At 33.3% G+C, this 20,043-nt stretch overlaps 1 protein-coding gene across 1 annotated transcript in view; it reads right to left on the bottom strand.

Annotated features, from left to right (window-relative positions):
• The window catches only part of SPR (Sex peptide receptor), a 50,819-nt gene extending 30,990 nt beyond the window's left edge, over window positions 1–19,829 (bottom strand). Inside the window, exons 1-3 of the mRNA XM_017168665.3 lie at window positions 19,498–19,829; window positions 14,437–14,489; window positions 1,425–1,447 (exon numbers count right to left, since the gene is read on the bottom strand). The gene's annotated coding sequence lies outside the window, so the exon portion shown is untranslated. The remainder of the gene's footprint in view (window positions 1–1,424; window positions 1,448–14,436; window positions 14,490–19,497) is intronic.
• Between the last annotated feature and the right edge of the window lie 214 nt (window positions 19,830–20,043).

The following is a 20,043-nucleotide window of genomic DNA, read 5'->3' as shown; positions in this document are numbered from 1 at the left end:
TTTTTTGCGGGATAATCTGCGGCGACAGATCTTGGCCAGACTGGCGCGTGTTGCAAATAAATTCGGCGTTTTTGGGCTTTTGGCCCTCTTTTGTTTTTGGCCACTTGTTTGCTCAACATTTTAAAATCGAAAAAAAAGAGGCAACAAAACTCGTCAGCAGCAGCAGAGGTCACGATGCGATGGCTGTCTCGATTCGTTCATTGTCCAACATTGTTGCCATCATTACCACAGTAAGCACCCACTAAACAACACCCACCGCACCGCACCCACACTGGCTTGGCCTTTTAAAAAGACCAGCAAAAGGCAGGATTTACGATTGACCAAAAGTCATCGCACCAGCAGATGCCTTAATCATCGCGTTTTATTATTATCGCTTTGGAGCGATATAGAAATTTGTATATATCTGCATATCCAAAAGTGTGTTGGAAATGTCTAAAGCATAAATTTTTTATATTTATAATTTTATTTCAGAGTTGTTATTGTTAAAGAGAGCTAAAAATGAGACTGGAGAGATGGAAAAATGAGGGAAAATAGTTTAAAGAATGGGAAAAAATGTTGAATAATTAATTAAGATTATTTTTGGAGGGAAAAAAGTAAGTAGAAATTTAAAATAATACGTAAAAAAAATAAAAATAAATATTGAATAATTCATTAAGATTATTTTTTGAGGAAAAAGTGAAAGAATAAATCTTTAAAAAAATTTAAAAAATATAAATAAATATTAAATAATTAATTAAGAGGATTATACATCTTAAATAAAGTTAAAAACAAATGAAAATAAATATTGAATAATTAATTAAGATTACTTTTTGAGAAAAAAGTCTAAGTAAAAATTTTAAATAATACTAAAAAAATGAAAATAAATATTAAATAATTATTTAAGATTATTTTTTAAAGGAAAAGTCCAAGTAGAAATTAAAAATAATTCATTTACTATATTAAATGTACTAAAAGTGTGCAGATAAATTGTAAAAAATTAGTTAAAAATATTTTTTAAGACTTTCATAAGTAGGAAAATAATTCTAAAAAATTAATTAAGAATCAAATATTTATTTTATAATATTTTCTAGTATTCTTACTATTTTTGTATTACATTAAACATAACATTTTCATCACAACCCACAGATACTGCTAGAAAACCCGCTTCCATTCCTTTTATCTTCAAATATTTAATCAAATTTCCAGTCTTTTTTTTTACGCTCCCAACAAATGTTGCCATTTTATGCTTTTCGATTGAATTTACAGCAATGTAATGAATAAATAACGAGGCTGGACTTTAATATGCGCGAAAATTCCATTCCATTTCAAAGCCGAAAGGCAATCAATCTTTTATGGCAAATCTCAATTGAATAATGTCCAGCAAAGTCACAGCTAGTTGCAATTTAATTAAATTTATTAAAAAAAGAAAAAAAGACAGAACTTACCTTACTTCTTGGTCTTCAAGTAGCTGCAATGAAAAAAGTTACAAAATTATTTGGCAATTGCTATTAACTGGATTTCCTCCTCTACATAAATATATCACTCATACGCCCAGTGGGTCTCTGGTAAAGAATTGAGACCTTTGAAAGCTGCCTAGAATCCCAGGAATCCCCTGCCCATCAGTCCCTATAATTTGTGCATAATTTTGAAAGCCCCTCTTTCCTCAGAGCCATAGGATCCTCCTGAACAATGAATTGGGGTCGATGACTAATGTCCTGCTCCTTGGGGTTGATTTGTAATTTATTTTGGGGCGCGCTCTAAGAGCAAATAAATCGTGGCAACCTCACTCTCGCTCCCTGACCCGAGACCCAGTCATTACATTTTAAATAAGGTCAACAAAATATTTTTCGGGTTCTCCTGCTAATTGCTACAAGCCTCGCTTTTCTTGCCTTTCCTTTTCAGGGCCCGCACTCAAACGCTCAAATGGCCATAAATCCTGTCCGAGCTTTGCTATGCTTTTTTCGCCGAATAAGGGTCAATGTGTGAACATGCAAAAAAGAAACAACACAAAGGAGTAAAGGGGACAGCTGGGGTCCTGGGAAAATTCCGCTACCTTGCAGCCACCCATAGTTATTCTCTGCCTGTCATGTCGCCCGTCCATCAAGCACCCAAAAGTGTTAATCAAAAAATACAACAGAAAATAATAAATAAATAAAAAAAAAAAACAACAAAAGAGCTGGCAGAAAAACTTTGCCCAAAGTTTAGTTTCCATAAAACTTTAAAGCTACACAGAGATCTCTCATACGCCATGTGGTGCGGACAGATTGATTGCATTTTCCTGGCAAACACACAATTTTCCCCCAAAGAGAGACTCAATCAATGGGCAAGTCAAGTTCGGGGGGAAATGTTGACCCACAAAGTATCCTTTTATTGTCATTCTAATAACCGGCATTAAGCGCTCTTTACTACATTTAAGTAGAGTTTTTCACAATGACAGTGACTGTGACTGCGACTCCTTGAAAATGCATTCCTTTTGTTGCCCCGGCAGGACTTTTCATTTGGAAAACTATTCCTTTTGGCCCGCATTTAATTGCTGTCCCAGAAATCGGAGGCACGAGACCCAAATGTCCGTCGTTGTTGTCGTCGTCGTCGTTGTTTGATTTCGCTAAGCGATTCCCCAACACGAAAGTAATTGCACTTTCTTGGCCCCGGGGTAAGACATTGTTTCAAATTGAAACTGGCAGCCGGACGGAGGGACACATAGACGGATAGACGGATGGACAGACAGATGGGAAGGAAAGCCATGCCAAGCCAAGCCAAGACAACTGTCAGTTGCCAGATGCCAGATGCCAGTTGCACTGCTGGGAATTCAGCTCGACATTTATCTATTTAATATTCACCATGCGAAATCTAAAGATTAAGCGTAGAGTGCTTAACTCATTTGAGTTATCAAAAATATCTATAGTTTTTTTTATATGTAAATTAGCTATTAAATAAATATAAATCAACAATTAAAAAATATAAATTAAATTAGACATTAATAGATTTCGTATTTAACCATGTAAAGTTATAGAAACTCAGGATACTTTTCGAAGAAAATCCTCTACATTCAGCTGGGTTACCAATAGGAAAATGCTAAAACTAGTTGGGAATTATAGTGACAAGCAAGTGATTTTTGGTTTTAAATATTTATTTATTATGTTCTTAATTAATTTTTTAAAATTATTATTTTTTAATTATTATTGTTTAATAATTAGTTTTAAATTGGAATTTTTTAATTATTATTTTTTAAATTATTATTTATTTTTAATTTTTACTTTTCTTAAATTACTATTTTTTAATTATTATGTTTTTAATTATTATTTTTTTAATTATAATTTGTTTTTTTGTTATAATATTTTTAATTATTATTTTTTATTATTTAATGCTTTTTATTATTATTTTTGAAATGATTATTTTTTTAATTTTTTTTAATTATTAATGTTTTTTAATTAATTTTTTTTAATTATTATTTTTTTAATTATTTATTTATATTTTATTTTTTAGGTATTTATTTATTTACTGCTTAACTGAGTTGTTAAAAATATTAAATTATAAAAACAAAATATTAATATATATATATATATATATATATAATATATTATAATATATATTAATATTTTAATGAACTTACAACTATTACTTTTAAAATCTTAAAAATTACAAATTCTGATTTACTAATCGAAATTGATATAAACTTTAAATCAACATTTAAAGCCAAAAATAAAAACAAACCAAACATATACCTATTTCTCCACAGACCCAAAAAGGAAATAGAAAAGCGGAGGAAAAGCGAAGAAAAAGCCATGGAAAATCCCGGCTAAAAAAGGGAGATGCTGGGAAATGCCCGAAAAAGGAAATCTGTGCGTGTCTTCGGGACTAATGGACAGGCGGGCAGGCAGCACTGCGATTCGATCGGTCAGTCTGGGAATCCGGTAAACAATTTGCATGAGCGGCCAGCCAGTCCAGTCCTTTGGCATATTAGCAACGTTTGACCAAGCATTATTTTGGCGTCTCAAATGTGTTAATAATACAATTTTATTTGTCTGCTGGCGCACAATAAGGGGGAGGCAAGGAAATAATGGGGAGAGAGTGAGGCATTGGCATTGAAAAAGGGACGAGGGAAAAACGAGCGGAAAATTTACGGTGCGTGTTGTGAGGCCTCAATGTCCTGGACAACGAGCGAAATTCTGTGGCCTTTTTGCCAGACTATTTTTGAAAAGGGTTTGACATTTAAGGCACCCTGCCACACCCTTAACCCCCCCGTTTCTGAAATGACAAAACGATGTCTAAACGAGCTCCGAACGAGCGTACGCAAAAAAATAAACGTTGAGTAAAATACAAAATAAATAAAATAAAGCAAAACTCTGCAGCTGCCTGCGGATATCCTGGCCCCCGATATCCTGGGGAGTATATCCCTCTTAACACACACATGCACACAAACACCCATCTGCATTCTGCCTGCTGACCAGCGTAGACGAAAATTGAGCACTAAAACGCACACAACAACCTTTTCGCAACCAACAAAAACCCACATAAAAAATACACAAGAAAATATAACAATATTGGAACAGTGGTTAGAAAACTATTGAAAAGTAAGAGCTATACATAATATAAAAATTTTTAAGAAATATATCATGTTTTAATAAATTTCTAAATTTTTTTAGATTTCTTTATATTTTTCTATTTACAAATTAAATAGACTTTTAGTTTGGCTGCCACTGTCTTTGGTTCGGACTTTAAATGGAGATGCAGAGCAGAGCGTGTTATACATTCATTACACACACTCGCACACCCGCACATACAAAAAAAAAAACAAAAAACAACAACACAAAAAAAGGTAAACGGACCTTTTTGTTAAATGTCTCAATTGGCGCAGGAGCGGAGCTGGTGGTCAGAGGAGAGGCTCCCGTTTGATGCTTAATGTGCTTAATGTTTTATGCAGGGCAGCCAAGGAAACGCACAGAGCAGCTCCACAAATAATACATTTAATTTATTCATATAAAGACGAGCCCCCGATGTCCACTTGGCCCCGTCTCAGGCGTTATAAATGATGCCCGAATCTCTTTCAAATTTCCAGCCAGCCAGCCATATGCACGGCTAGAAAAAGGTGGAGGCAAAGGCCAAAGTACAAATATATTTCAATGTGAGGTAATTTTTAAATAATATTTAATTTTTAAAAAATATTTAAAGTAATTAGATTGTATGATAATTATGGTTGTATGACACTACACTCTTTGGTTTATTAAAGATTTCAATTTGAAAAAGGTTTTATTATTATTAAGAATATTATTTTAAGAATAGAATACTTTTCTGTAGATCAAATAAATTATTTTTACATATTTATTATTTAATGCTTAAATAAAATTTGATATATTAAGCAATAAAAATCAATAAGAAAATTATATTATTTTGGTTGTATGACACTACAATTTTGCTTTTATTTATGAATGGTTTTATATATCATTATAATTATTTTGATTTCTGTACATTTTTTAAGTAAACTATTTTTTAATTAATATTATTTAAATATAATTTATTTTTTAATTAAAGTAAATAATTTTCAAAATAAATAAATTTAATTTTTTAATTAATTTAAGTTAATAATAAATTTAAAAAATTTTTAACTAATTTAATTAAAATTGAAATTAATTTAATAATTATATACTTTTTTTTTATTAAATTTAATGAATAATAAATTAAATTAAATTAATTATATTATTAAATATATGTTCAAAATTTAATTTTTTTATTTATTATTATATTTAATTATTTAAAATATTACATTTATTTTCAAAATTACTTACTTATTATTATACTTCATATTTTTTAAATATAATTATTTTGCAAATATTATTGAATTCTCTATAAAATTATAGTTTACAAAATATTTAGACTTAAAGATAAAAAATATAATAAAAAAAGTTAATAAATAAATAAATTTAAAGCAAAAATGCAGTGTCATAACCATATAATTCCTTCTCATTTTTCCAGGTGCATAGTTAGTTCCCTCAGATCGTGTGCAATATTGTCCTGTTTGATTCTTTTCATTTCGCTTTCATTGCTGATTACATTATTTATTTGCCTTAATTTTTTGGTCACGCAATCGTAGGTGCCACACTAATGGCGGGGCGGGGCACAAGAAATTACACACATTTTTGAATTGAGCAATTTGTATCTGGTGGATGCGGTCCGTCCGCTTGTCCGCTTGTCCGCTTGTCCCGCAATAATGCCAATAATAACAATGGGCGCGTGTCTGTTTGTTCGCCACTTGATAAATGAGAGGGCCAAGTGGGTCTTCAGGGGGTGCGGCGGTGCGGCGGTCTTTAAGGTGTTAACTTGCCCCGTTTTCTTTAGCAAGTTTTCTTTATCCCCTTTTCCCACTTTTCCCCCTTTTCCCTCTTTTCCCCCCTTTTCCTTTCCCTTTTTCCCTTGCAGTTTGTTGGTTTTTTTGGCCTTTGATTAAGTTGCTGGGCGTGCCAGCAGCTGTTTTGGTCAGTGCAAGGGCGTGGCCACGCCTTCGCCACCCTAAACTACATTGGGCACATAAATTTATGTATGAGAATATATATATACATTATTATATATAGTTTTTGCCTTTGGCGGGGCATTATTTTTAGGGTGACAATGGGACAATAAAATATCTAAGAAAATATCTAAGAAAATATCTAATAAAATATCTAATAAAATATCTAATAAAATATCTAAGAAAATATCTAAGAAAATATCTAAGAAAATATCTAATAAAATATCTAATAAAATATCTAAGAAAATATCTAATAAAATATCTAAGAAAATATCTAAGAAAATATCTAAGAAAATATCTAAGAAAATATATCATAATATATAATCTTTGGTGGAAGAACTTTTTAACTAAAGCCAAATGCCTCTCCCTGTCTGCTTTTCAATATTATTAAGCATTCAATGGCAGAGTTGCCTTTGTTTTTTGCATTTTCCCCAGAACCTCCACCCAAGTACCCTTACCTTATTCCCTAGCCTCTAGCCTCTAGCCTCTGTAGTCTCCTCCCTATTTTGGGCATTTTAATGGCCCAACTTGTCGTCGTCGACGTTGTCGTTGCCATATACTCGATTGTCAACGTGTCTAGTCATCAGTTTTACGCACCACTTGTTTCATACCTCTCTCCCACATACTCATATCAATATATATATATATGTGTATATATCCGATTCGATATCGGTTGCCGGAGAGACACACTCTCGAATTTACATATTTATTTCGTTCGATTCGCTTGGAGGACATTAAGGACCTGTACCTATAGTGTGTGCTACTATCTTGCCGTCTAAATGAAATTGATTTCAAGTGCAATCTGCTTAGCCTGCTACGCCGAGATGAGAATCTAATGGCAAAATAAGGGAAATTAACGAAAAGAGCCCTTCGATTTTATTTTATTATTCACTTCAGACAACCTTCTATCGTTTCGCATTTTTGCATAATTTTTTTTGGCCAAAGCTAAATTTGTGGCAGAAATGAAATATATATAAAGATATTAGTATTTGACTTTAAAAGCAATCGGATTATTTACATTGCTTACATTTATTTCATATTTTTCATAAGAAAATAACCTTTAAATTCGGTGAAAAGCAGCTTAGGTTGTTCTTTAAGGCTTATTTTTGAAATTATTTCATACATCTTACGGCTAAAGAGATCTAGGGTTTTAAAATATCAAAAAATAAAGTAAGACTCTAGATATTAATTTAAATTATTTAATAAAATATTTAAATAATATTTCATTTAGCAAAAAACTCTTTCTTAGCCAAATTTAATATCTAAAAATATATAAAAAATACACTTTGTTATTTTTCTGTAAAAATCCTCTCTTAAAAATAAACAGCAGCTTTGCCAAGTCAAATAAAAATGCAACAAGACAAACTATAAGCCTGACAGATCCTCTAAATATTCCCCATCAATTTGTAACCTTTTTAGTGTCAGTTTCATAGATTTTTTGGGCATCCTTAAGACTCTATACTGCTAACAATTCCACTTGGCTTCTGTGTTAAACGGGAAATGCACATAAAGCAGACATTTCCCTGGCGCCTGGGAAAAACTCTGCAACAATCTGGGGAAAACTGTGTGTGCTGCATACCTTTCAGCGCCGCCCTCAAGGACGTGAAGCAACTAGGACTCTCGTATCTTTGCTGGCAATCAGCCGGAATTGCTCTCGTGCGTTGTTGCAAGTTGCAAGATTTTCCGCGGGCAACACGCTCATTTAGCAACGCTTTTCCAGCTGCTTTGCCCTGGGAAACTGCAACTGTTTCTCCCCGAAACAAGTACCGTTTTCCTCTCAATTGTTTTAACCCCCAAAAGCTAGTCACTCTCTCCGCCCCCAGTAAATGTTTTATTCCGACTTGTATTAACGTAATTCCAGAGAGCTCATCTGGCGGCGAACTGTGATTGCTGTCCCTTCTGGTGGAAGTAAAAGTAAAAAAATAAGTAAAAAGGCACCCCTCTATGTTGGCAATCTTTTGAAGTTCATTAATTTTTATGCCACAACTTGGAGGATACCGAAGTAGCTCACTTGAATGCAAATCTCAGGTCGCTTTTGTTGAGCGATAATAAAAACGTATAATTCGCCAGAAAATTTTCATATTTACGAGTATGGCCAATGGCCTTTTCCACTCGCTTTTCCACTAAGCAAAATCCTGCGGCGCGTGTTGCCACTTCAAGTAAATGTTGTTGCAGTCGAAATATATATATATATATAATATATATACATAATGCCAGCTGAAATGGCAAACTGTTGCAGAGACCAGAGAGAGCGCAATAAATTCTCAAAAAATATATTATCCCAGCACGAGGGCTGACAGCGCGACCACGCTGCGTATGAGTGATATTTGGAGGGGGGAGCCCCTAAAAAGGTGGCAAAAAGTAAGAAAGTCGCACGCAGACGGTCAAATACGGGAACAAATAAACTTTAACAAGGCTCAGACATTAACTTGAGGCGAAAAGGCAACACCTATCAAAAGTAAGTTGAAGCATTTGCAGCGAAAATGAGTTATATCTTTCTGGAATTATCAAATTTTCTTAAGGGAAACTGAAGATACTTTTAAAAACTCCAGAGTTTCTTATTGATTTGAATTAATTTATGTTACGTATTTTGTAGTTTATTTTTTGTTTAATTTTATTATACATTTTAGACACTTTAAATATTTTTTTAAAAAGATTTTTGATTTATTCCAGAAATTTACCAAAACAAAAGCAACTTTTTCTATATTTTATATAAAAAACAAATAAAAAATCTATGTTTTTTATATTGTACTTAATTTTTTGTTTAATTTTCTCATTTTATATATATTTTTTTATATATTTTCATATTTTTTTTAAAAGATTTTTCAAATATTCTCGAAAAACCCCAAGCAAAAGCACTTCTTTCCCCAGTTTCTATAAAAAACAAACCCTTAAAACTTTACCGAATACTATAAATTTAAGTTCACATTTACCTAGAAATTTTAATTATTTAATTAAGATTTAATTGTTCGTACACACAAAATAAACTAAATAAGTTATTTACGTCTTCAGAGTGGACACTGGAGACGTATTTACGTCTCGAGCGCAGCTCTGCAGCTCCAATTACACCTGACATTTTTTTGGGCATCAGCTTCCGCCACCTGTCACAGGTACTAGCACTCCTCTTGCCCAATTACACATTGCTGGCAACAATAATAAACAGCGAACCGAGGGCCAAATTGGAGCTGGCAGCAGCGTTAACAAGGCCAAATCACAGCCCAGCCATATTACACTGGGTTACATATATATATATATGTACCATGTGTATATATCTATATATAGTGGGGGGGAACATTCTGTGACAATGGCGGCGTTATATCATACGGCTTCCATTTTAGCCCAGTGTTTGCCAAGCTCATATGCAAATTCAGTTTTGCCTTTCATAAAACCCGCACATCAACTTTTTATAATGCCTGCATATGCCAATGAAGAGGTCGTAACATCCAGCCAACAGGGGGGGAGAGGGGTAAGAGAGAAGGGGGAGGAAAGAGAGGAGAAAATGGAGAACAACAAACGGGCCCCCCATCAATTTCCAGCCTCAATTTTCCTCAATTTAATGTTTTTCTTATCGCTTTACTTTGTGACATCAGAAATAGGGTTCTACAGCTTTAAAAACTTATTTAAATATTTTTAAAAATTATATAAAATATAAAAAATATATGGTTAGAAAGTACACTACATACAAAAAGCATCTATCCACCGAAAACATAATTTTTCTATGAAGAGTAAAGATAAATTTCAATATTCTGTGACAGCAGAAATAGGTTTCTGCAGCTTTTAAATATTTAAGAATTAAGATTAAATTTATTTAAATGTTTTAATAAATAATTTTAAATATAAAAACTGTAAGTTTTTAAAGAAAAATGTTATTTTACAGATACGAAAAGCTTATAAAACTTCAAAAAATAATTTTTATCAGTTAATTTTTTATGATAAATAGGATTCTACAGCTTTTAAATACTTAAAAATCTTTATTTAATTTATTTAAATATTTTTCAAAATTATATAAACTAAAAAACTACATTTTCAGAAAGAACATTAGATACAAACAGCATCTTTTCACCCAAAAAATAATTTTAAAAATTTTATTTTGTATGAAAACTAAATATAAATCTATTTCTGAAGACTTTCTTATACTTCATTTATTTCCCCAAAGCTTTTATTATTTTGCCCTGTGCTGTGTGTGAGCCAAATAATTGTGGCAAGTGTACAAACACATATAAAAAACAATTTTTTTCTTTTTTCTTTTTTTTTTGGTGGCAACTAATTGGCGCACATAATTGTCAGAGGGTGTGTGTGTGCCGCCAGTTGAAGTTGCCTGTTTTTCGTGGCAGTTTCCTTGGTTTTTCCCCCACCCCAAAAACCTCAAGCAAATAATTGAGGCTTTCCCCTCATAAAACTTGCCACTTTTCCCCCAGCTTCTACCCCGAAATTAATACATTGTCTGGAGTGGCGGTTGCGGTTGCTGCTTCTGTATGTATTTTTTCTGTATTTTGTACTGTATTTTGTACTGTGTTTACTTAAGTTACACTTTATGCTCAGTTTATGCTTGCCGGGTAATGGTTATTGGCCCGTTCCTATATCTATATAGGAATCTGTATCTGTATCTATACGAGCGCATCAGCATTTCACTATCGTAATGCCTTGCGGTTGCTTTTTTTAATGACATTCCGCGTAAAAAAAGAAATCAAGAAAAACAAGAAAATAAATATCAAGGGAAATTAAGTCGCTGTTCTGGGAAAGACTGGTGTGTCCTCCCTAAAATTCCTAGAAAATCCTAACCAAAACACCTGAATATATCAATATCAAAGTATCTTAAACTTTGGCAAACTCCACTTGGTGGTGGCTTCCCAACTTCTTACTCAGCTGCAACTCCTTCGGAAAGCCTTGCTGAATCTTACAATTTAATGGCTACATCTCCGTCAGCTTCATGCCATAACTGGGGGCATCATCATCATGATGATGATGATGATGTAGTAGAGCAACTAAGTCTTAATCAAACTCGGTCCAGACTCGCCTCAAAGTTTTAGCAAAAGGGCAAAGTTACTACTACTGCCCATCCGTCTATTTGGCCGCTCAAAGTTTTTATGCGTGCATTTTAGTTACAACCAGCAACCAGCAACCAGCTTTATGGCCAAATTAATAAGTCTGATAAAGCGGCTGCAACTTTTATTCAAGGAAATTCAAAATTGGTGCAAGGGAACGCAACAGATTCGGTCCAGCATTAATACCTGCCTGATGCTGATGCTGCTGCTGCTGGGGAAAATCAATGTTGCTGGGACACACCACACCCACGCCCACACCCAAGGTCACCGAGGTGTTCTCATTTTGACGCCTTGCCTCCCATTTAGTCCTTTTTTTCCCCGCGGCGTGACAGTTTTTAATGAGCATTCATTACGAGCCAGCTGCCAAAAGGATAGAGGAAGCCAAGTGGGGGCATATGTGGCAGGGAAAATATACTTTAAGGGAAAATGAAACCCCAAAAAAACTGGAATGTAGAAATTTAGAAACTCCCAACAAGCCTTCAAGGCATCTCTGTATATAAAAATAAAACTAAAACTGGGCAAAGGGCATCCCCAATTCGAGTTACTGAATCAAAAAAAAAGGGGGGGGGGGTAAAAAACAAGCAAGCCAAGCCAAAATGTTACACATACGCCATGTGTGCCAGAGGAAAACCTAGCGAGACGCCATCAGTTGGTAGTTTGGTAGCTGGCGGTTTTTGTGGCCCAGTCAGCAATCTCCACTGGATATTGTTTATGTTAACAGCTTTAGAGCTGCCTTTTTATCCCCCATCTGGGGGTTAGGGAGGTATGTTTATTGGAAAAAGCAAGTGTTATCGAAAATATCGACAACAAAAAACATTGCATAAATAATGGTTTTTGCCTGTGGGCCAAGGATGTTTTGGTAACTAGAAAATATGCATTTGAAGATTTTAATTAAGTTCTCGGGCGGTTTAATAACATTAAATGAATTAAATCGATTAATTCGATAGGCAATATGTAAATTTATTAAAAATAAACCCCTGTATGTGTATAATAACTATGCTTAAAGTATTTTTATGGTATTGTAAACCTGGTTAAATTCACTTTCCTAGCAGTTTAACAACTCAAAATGAATTAAGTTTGATAAATGGGGTTTATTTTCGATAAATTCGATAGACAAAGACCAATATTATTAAAAATAATGCTCATCGGAAATATATGAACCCTTTAAATTTAGAATAACTATGCTTATAGTGTCTTTATAGCATTGTAAACATATTTAAAATCACTTTCCCAGCTCAAAATAAATTAATTTTGATATATTCAGTTAATTTTCGATAAACAAAACCCATCTCTAGCTCGAAAGTAGTGCTCCCTGTGGACAGTAATGTCTAAATAGCTCGACTTGCCACAAATCCCCTGGCACATTCAATTAATGTCGCCTCCGAACAAGGACTACTCAGTGTCAACAGGACCTTAGTACAGGGCTGATAAACTCCCCGGGAGAGAAGAAGCAGCAGCGCTATGAAATTTATGGGTAAACACCACGACCGAGCGGGGGGGACTGGGCATATAGCCACCGCATAAATCAGACAAAACATCAATAAATCACAGACTGTTGACGTTCGCCATCAAAACATGGAGGGGAGTAATAACACTTGGAAGGGTTAGGTTAGCAGCCAACTGCATTCATGTCAAAATTGTGGAATTCAGAGGGAGTTAAATGCGACATGGGTTATGGGTAACCATAAACTATGGCAATTAATACGCATTTTACGCTGACAGAAATTTATTGGCAGCAACAACAAAGTAATCGGGGAAATGCGATTGATTGCGTTCGCTTTTACACACATGTGTCCCTTTTTATTATTATTATTATGATTATTTTATATAAACGATTACAAGCTGCAAAACATCATAATCAAACTGGAAATGGGTTCAAAAAAATAACAAGAAAATAAAGGAAGCTGCCAAAGAAAAGGGTCAGCTTACAAAATATCCTTGAAAGTTACAAATCGTTTGTAACCCAAGGCCATATTTATATATATTCAAGAGTCTGTGTGTAGGGTTATGTGAATTAAACCTGAATTAGCATTATCATTATTACTAAACTTAAAAGAAAAATAAACTAAAAATAAACAAATTTTTGTTTGGAAAATGTTGGAAAAAAACCCTAGTGAAAACCTAGCAAAAATCACTTTATTATACCGTTGTGCGTGGCCTTTGCCCGACCACGCATAATCAGTAATTTGATTAAGTAAATGATTAAATAAAAGTGATGGATTGGCACTACACTGGCCAAGCCACAAACACCTTTTTTTCGGATTTTTCTGATTTTTTGCGGTGAACACACGAAAAAATTCCCCATTAATTTCTCTTCTCTGTTCGCTTCTTGTTTTATCTTTTCTGTGCACATTGATTAATTCGATTGCTGATTCAATTAATTTCTCCTCGTCATGGGCACACCGTGCGTATGCGTAATGCGGTTATTCAGTGCCAAAAGATGCAAAAGATTCGCCTAAAAGTACCTTTTAAATGTGAAAATTTCAGCTCCTAATGATGTGCTAATTAGATGCCTCCAACAAAATATGAAATATAGTCCCCCCAAAGTGCATATAAACAACGCCCCCACCCCCATGTTTATAACCATAAATCAAGTATACGCCAGGGAGTCCATAAATGAAGAAAATGTATATTCAATGTTTCAATGTTCAATGTTAAATCTTTTAATAATTATTGTGAGCCTAGGAGTTACTTACGAGTGCATTTGCTCAGCTATGTCATTGCATTTTCCACATGTCTGCACTCATTAAATTAATTCAAATTCAATTTCCTGACAGGCATCAGTTTTATAATTGGCAAACCTGTGTAACTGGCAGCAAATCTCAAAGATGAACATTGAAATGCTCTAATGAATACCAAATTTAATTTACTTTTGTAAAATTCATATGTAAATCTGTGTTTACTTACCTTAAGACTTGGTTTTTGTAGGTTTTTGTTGGCTTTTGGTGATTTAAATTGGCCTGAAATTGTATACAAATAAGAAAATTAGCAAGAAATTGCATGAAATTGAAAAGAAATTCATTTAAATTTCATTTTTTGAGATATTTAAAAGCTTTTTAAAAATATTTGAGAAATTTAAAAGCTTTTTAAAAATATTTACAATTCTTTTTTAATATAAAAATAGCTTTTAACTTGAAATAAACCTTTTGTTATGTTAAATTCTCAACTCAGTTTATACTTCTTTTTTTTTGCCTGAATTTTCTTTTGTTTTCCTTATAGGAAAAAACCGCAATGCTTTTCCATCAGAGTTCCAACCTGTTGCCACCGAAGCCAGCAGCGTAACCACACGGCACAGGATGCAGGATGCTTTGGACCCAAAGGACCCTGGGATCTCGGGGCTTCCTGTACCGGAATCCCTTCTCCTTTTGCCGCGCTTTCCTGGGCATTGTTTCATCAAAAGGAAATGCGGTGAAAGCGAGCCAGTTTTTCACTTGGGCTGAGATGTTTTCTTTTCATTGGCCTTTGGTGAGCCGTGCAATAATTGTTACACTGGGATATCTTTAAGGATAATATGTTTAAGGTTTTCAAGCTTTCAAGAAGAAAATGTTTCAAATATTTAATGATTTACTAAGAAATTAAATGAATATTAACAAAATAAATTGTTTTATAATTTAAATTCCTATAGAAATCTATCAAAAAAGTACTCCTAGAGCCTTTCATGGGCTCCTAAGCGTTATAATTAGCTTGCCTTATTTCCTGGTATTTATTTTTTTAAGAAGCACATCTACTCACCCTCACAACTTGAAGATGTCAATGAACCTGGAAGGTTTCTGGAATCCAGAATCCCAGAACCTAGAGCCTTTCTATGACAGCATCCTTGTAGTTGTTGTGTGTTTACCCAGAATTTCAGCACGCGCTCTGCTCAGTTTTTTGGCGACACTAAATCCAAATTCAATATGTTGTCGGTTTAACATATTTCATCTTTGGCCAGGCCTCGTTTGCATAGTCCTGCGTGTGCCTGTGTGTGTGGTTGTGTGTAGGCAAACAACGTGTTGTGCCAATATTGACTGGGCCCACAGGCTCTCTTCTTCCTGCCCATAAAAATACCATGGCACAGGCACAGGCACAGGCATACTACCCCCGAAAAAAAAAAAAGAAGAAAGGAAACTATACCCATGGCAAAATAAATTATTGAAATTACATATTGCCTTTCGGTTCGGTGTTTGTTGAGGAATTAAATTTGGGCGATTATATTACCCAAAGGCCAGGCCCCGGCCAAAGGGTCTAGTGTTACCAGGGACATTGATTGGTAATGAGATCACAAACTTGATTTTGATTGAGTTTTTGTTGTGGGTTTGTCTTTTTTAAATTGAATAAATTAGTAGTAGTTGACATAAAAAAGGGAAATTTTTAAATACTTTCAGCTGTCCATCTGTTGTGCAAACAGGAATCTTGTTTACTTAAAAGTTTAAATCAAACTTCAAGGACTTCTTTTTGCAACTTGGTTAAATGTTTAAAAAATAAGCCATATATTAAATCAACTAATTTATATTCTTGTTAAATCGCAAAACTCATTTAAACTAATTACTTAAGCACTAATAAATTCCTCAAGGCTTTTAAAAAAAACCTCACAGAGAGAGATTAACTTCCAGATAATAGTGAAATAACTCTTAAGGGAAATCCCCCTGAAAATCCTCCCCTACAAAAAACTCTTCCCAAAACACTCAATCTGTGAAAAGTCAAGGAAAACCAAGGAAAGGCCAAGGCAAAGACAAACTTTAGGCTGTAAAGCATTTAAAAAATTAATTGTAACCTTTTTTTTTCTTGTAATTTTTTTTTTTTTTTTTGTTATTTTTTCAGGGTCAGCGATGCTTGATAAACCTTTCACCGGCATTCATAAACAACCGGAGCAAGGAGTCATTAAAATCATGATTAGCAGGGAGCCACAGGTGCCATTAAGTGGAGGGAGAAGTCGGCGGGAAAAGCCAGGCAAAAGCCAAGGGATCACAGGGAGCTTTGTTTGTTTGCCGCTCGACTGGGTACAAATTTTGGTAGCAAAAAAAAATACCATACAAAAAAAAATCCAGAAAAAAAAGAAAGTGGCCAACGGCAAATGGCAAATAAGCCAACTGACCGACCGCACAGAGGTCTCTTAATGTTTTTCTTTCAATAATTTTCGCATGAAGCCGGTGTCCGGTGTCCGGGCCAGAAAAAGGGTTTCCCGACATTGCACTTTGGCCCGATTTGTTCTCTCCTTTTTGTGTTTTTTTGTGTTGTTTCCTTTGTAACAAACCGCACTTGGACTTTGTTTTGTCCGCAGGTCAAGACTCAAAAGGTTTTCCATGTCATATACAGTATATATACATATATATTTTTATATTTATATATTTATCCAGAGAGAGGCCACACCGTATGCGGTGTGTCAGCGGCTGATAAGCCCCGCTTTTCGGTTGCAGCATCAGTGGAAATCGATTTTATGTCGGCTTAATTATGTGGAAAAAATGCTCATGCTTCTTAAATATATAATTAACAAAGGAGACAGGGACAGGGACAGGGACCCTGCCCGATGACAGCATTTGCCTTGGACAAATACGCCATTAAAATATTTTTTTAAATTAATTTTAAGCCCAGGGCTTTAGGGTTTCAAATTGTGAATATTATTGGTTGTGTGTTCAGAGGCAGTTGGAGTGCAATTTTTGTGATTAAAAAAATTGATTTAAATTTAAATTCAATGTAAAATTGTTTGTATTTACTTATGTTATTACTAAATTGGTTATGTTATTACAAAAAATTCTTTTGTAAAATATTTAAAGTGATGATGTATTTTTAAAAATTTCTAATAAGCGATTTTTTGTAATTTCTTTTGGTAAGTGAGTCGATTTTTATTTATAAATTATTTAAATTAAACTTTAAACATTATTTATGCTTTAAAAAACATTAGAAATAATTTTTAAATTTATTAAATTTATATTATAATATTAAATATTATACAAATTTATTATAATTAATTCATATATTCTTTAAAATATTCATAATTTATTAAATAATAAAGAAAAATTATTTTAATAAATAAAATTGGCCAACTTTATTTTAGATATTTTTTAAAGACAAAAACTATAAATAATACTAATATTTTAAAAAATATCTAAACTAAAGTAGGCCAATTTTTTTCATAACATATTTCCATTAAAATAATTTTTATTAATTCTTAAATAAATCTTTGAAATTTCTAGAAAAAATCTGTTTTTAATATATTTAAATATGTTCATATTCAAAGAGTGTTTTTCTTAAATAAATTTAATTTAATTTAATTTAATAAATTTAATGAAAGTTACCTTTAAACTCTAATATAATGTCTCGTTTAAAATTTAATTTTAAATTTAGGGTTTTTTACAAATTTTTAAGCAATCAAAAACACTAGTTATGAAACCAAACAAAAAATGTTTACTAATTTAAATCCATAATTTCACATATTTTATTATTTTCATTGCAGTTTATAGGCATTAATTAATTTAATTTATAAATACAAATTTCCCAAAAACGTTCTCTGATGCTTAATTAAGTTTAATTTATTAATATTTAATTTATTTTATTTTTCAACTAAAAGCCAGCTCTTTTCATTTAAACCAATGAGTGGATGCACCAAAGTGCGAATTGGTAATGGCAATCGAAAGCTGTGCCAGCAGAATTTAGCTGGCAAGTCAAATGAATTCATTGTCAGTGCAGAGCAATTTGCCAATTTTCCAAGTTTCCCCTCCACCCCCTAGCTTTTCCTGAACCCCCTGACTAATCGCATTTCCCCGGCTAAGTGCATTAAATATAATTTTAATAGGTTTCTGACTCCAGCGAGGAGTCTGCTGCGTCTCTGATAATTGCCAGTTGTCCGACGGAAAAGTGGGGAAAATGGCTGAGGAAAATTCGGAAAAGCGCTGGTCAGGCTAGCCAAGCAATTTCGACAGTTGCCAAAGCAACAAAGAAGTCTTGAGAGTGTCATAAGCAATAAATGTTGGGGGCACTAGCAGCACTTGGATTTAAACTAATTTATTAAATTATTTAAATTAAGAATTTTTTTATTTATTTAAATATTTGGATAAAGAATCATTAAAAAATATATATTGAATAATTAAAAACACATTTTAAATTGAAAGTTTCTTTATAAATTTAATAGTTTAATAGTTTTTCTTAAACACTTCTTTTTCCACTTGAAAAAAACATAAATATTTGACTTTGCAATTTCGTTTTTTATTTGAAATATTGAGACCTTGTTTGTTTATTTTATTTTATAAAATATTTTCTGTGCCTTCACTGTGTCCTGTCTGCTTCTTATCTTTGCCGAGTCTTTTCTTGTCTTATGAGAAGACTTCCTGTTGCCGAAGGACTCAAGACTCAAAACTCTAAGTAAAGTCAAGGCAGAGAGCAAGTTTACTGCCTGACAAGTTTCCAAGTCAAAGTTTTCTAGTCTTTATGCTTTTTTCATATCAATTTTTGTGTTTTTCACTTTTATAGTTTCTTTTTTTTCCCCATTTTATACAACTTTAAGCTGTTTTTGCAAAAACTTTGACCCTGGAATGATGGATAAAACTCACTGAAACTATGAAACTGCTAAAAATATTTCAATATTTTAAGACAAACAATTTGAAAATCAATTTGTTGGGCCAAAAAGTTGTAGAAAAAGCGCTAAAACTAAAACTATTGTGTGCAGAGATTTTATCATAATCTATGGCATTAATTCCATCTGATTTGCAGGACCTGCAGGACACTCGTGATAAATGGCTGGAGATTTATTTGCCGGCCAGAAAATATAAAAAGGGAAAACATTGTGTTTGATTTCATTTTCACATAAGGAATTTTCGGGGAAACTTGCTTTTGTTTATGCCGCCGAGGGCCCAGCGATAAATATTTGCCATTGTTTGGCTGTCAGTTTGGATTCCGGCAACAATTTCCCAAGTTTTCCTACCCCTGCTTTTCTTTTCATTTTCTTAAATATTTTTTTAAGCTAAAAATGCGTAAAACAAAGACTTTATTTACCTGAATAAATTCTTGGCGTTCCGGCAATTTGTTTTTTTTTTTAATTATCGGTCACACAGCACAGAAACAAAAATGTTGAAAAAAATGTTTGGTTTTATTTTTTTCGAATTTTTTGTGTATTGTTTTTAGTTCAGAAAAGTTTTTTTTAGCACATTTGGGTGTTTGGCTCGTGTTATTCTTTATTTATTTTTGCAGTATTTTTTTCTTGAAATATTTATTTTTCATTTTCAAAAAAAAGAAAAACGTCTTTCAGCTTTGCCGGAATTTGGTTTCACGAATTTGAACTCTCGATTTTCGGCTTCTCTCTCTTCCAGGGCTGTGTGTTCGCCTTAAAAAACCCGCAACGACTGAATCAAAACAAACAAATTTCTTTGGTTTTATTCGAAAAAGTTACCTCTGCCTCTGAATGTTGGCGGATATTTCGGCAGTTTCAGTGGCCGTGGCGGCCCTTCGTTTCGGCGCTCGGCCGCGGCCTCGGGTGGCTCCGGATTCCGGACTCCGGGAGTGTTCCCATCTGGCGCCGTTATCCGGCCGCCCGCTATCCGT

This window comes from Drosophila kikkawai, chromosome X (assembly GCF_030179895.1).
Source record: "Drosophila kikkawai strain 14028-0561.14 chromosome X, DkikHiC1v2, whole genome shotgun sequence".
Lineage (NCBI taxonomy): Eukaryota > Metazoa > Arthropoda > Insecta > Diptera > Drosophilidae > Drosophila > Drosophila kikkawai.
Note: the sequence above shows the minus strand (reverse complement) of the source record. Positions and strands in the feature narration are given on the sequence as shown.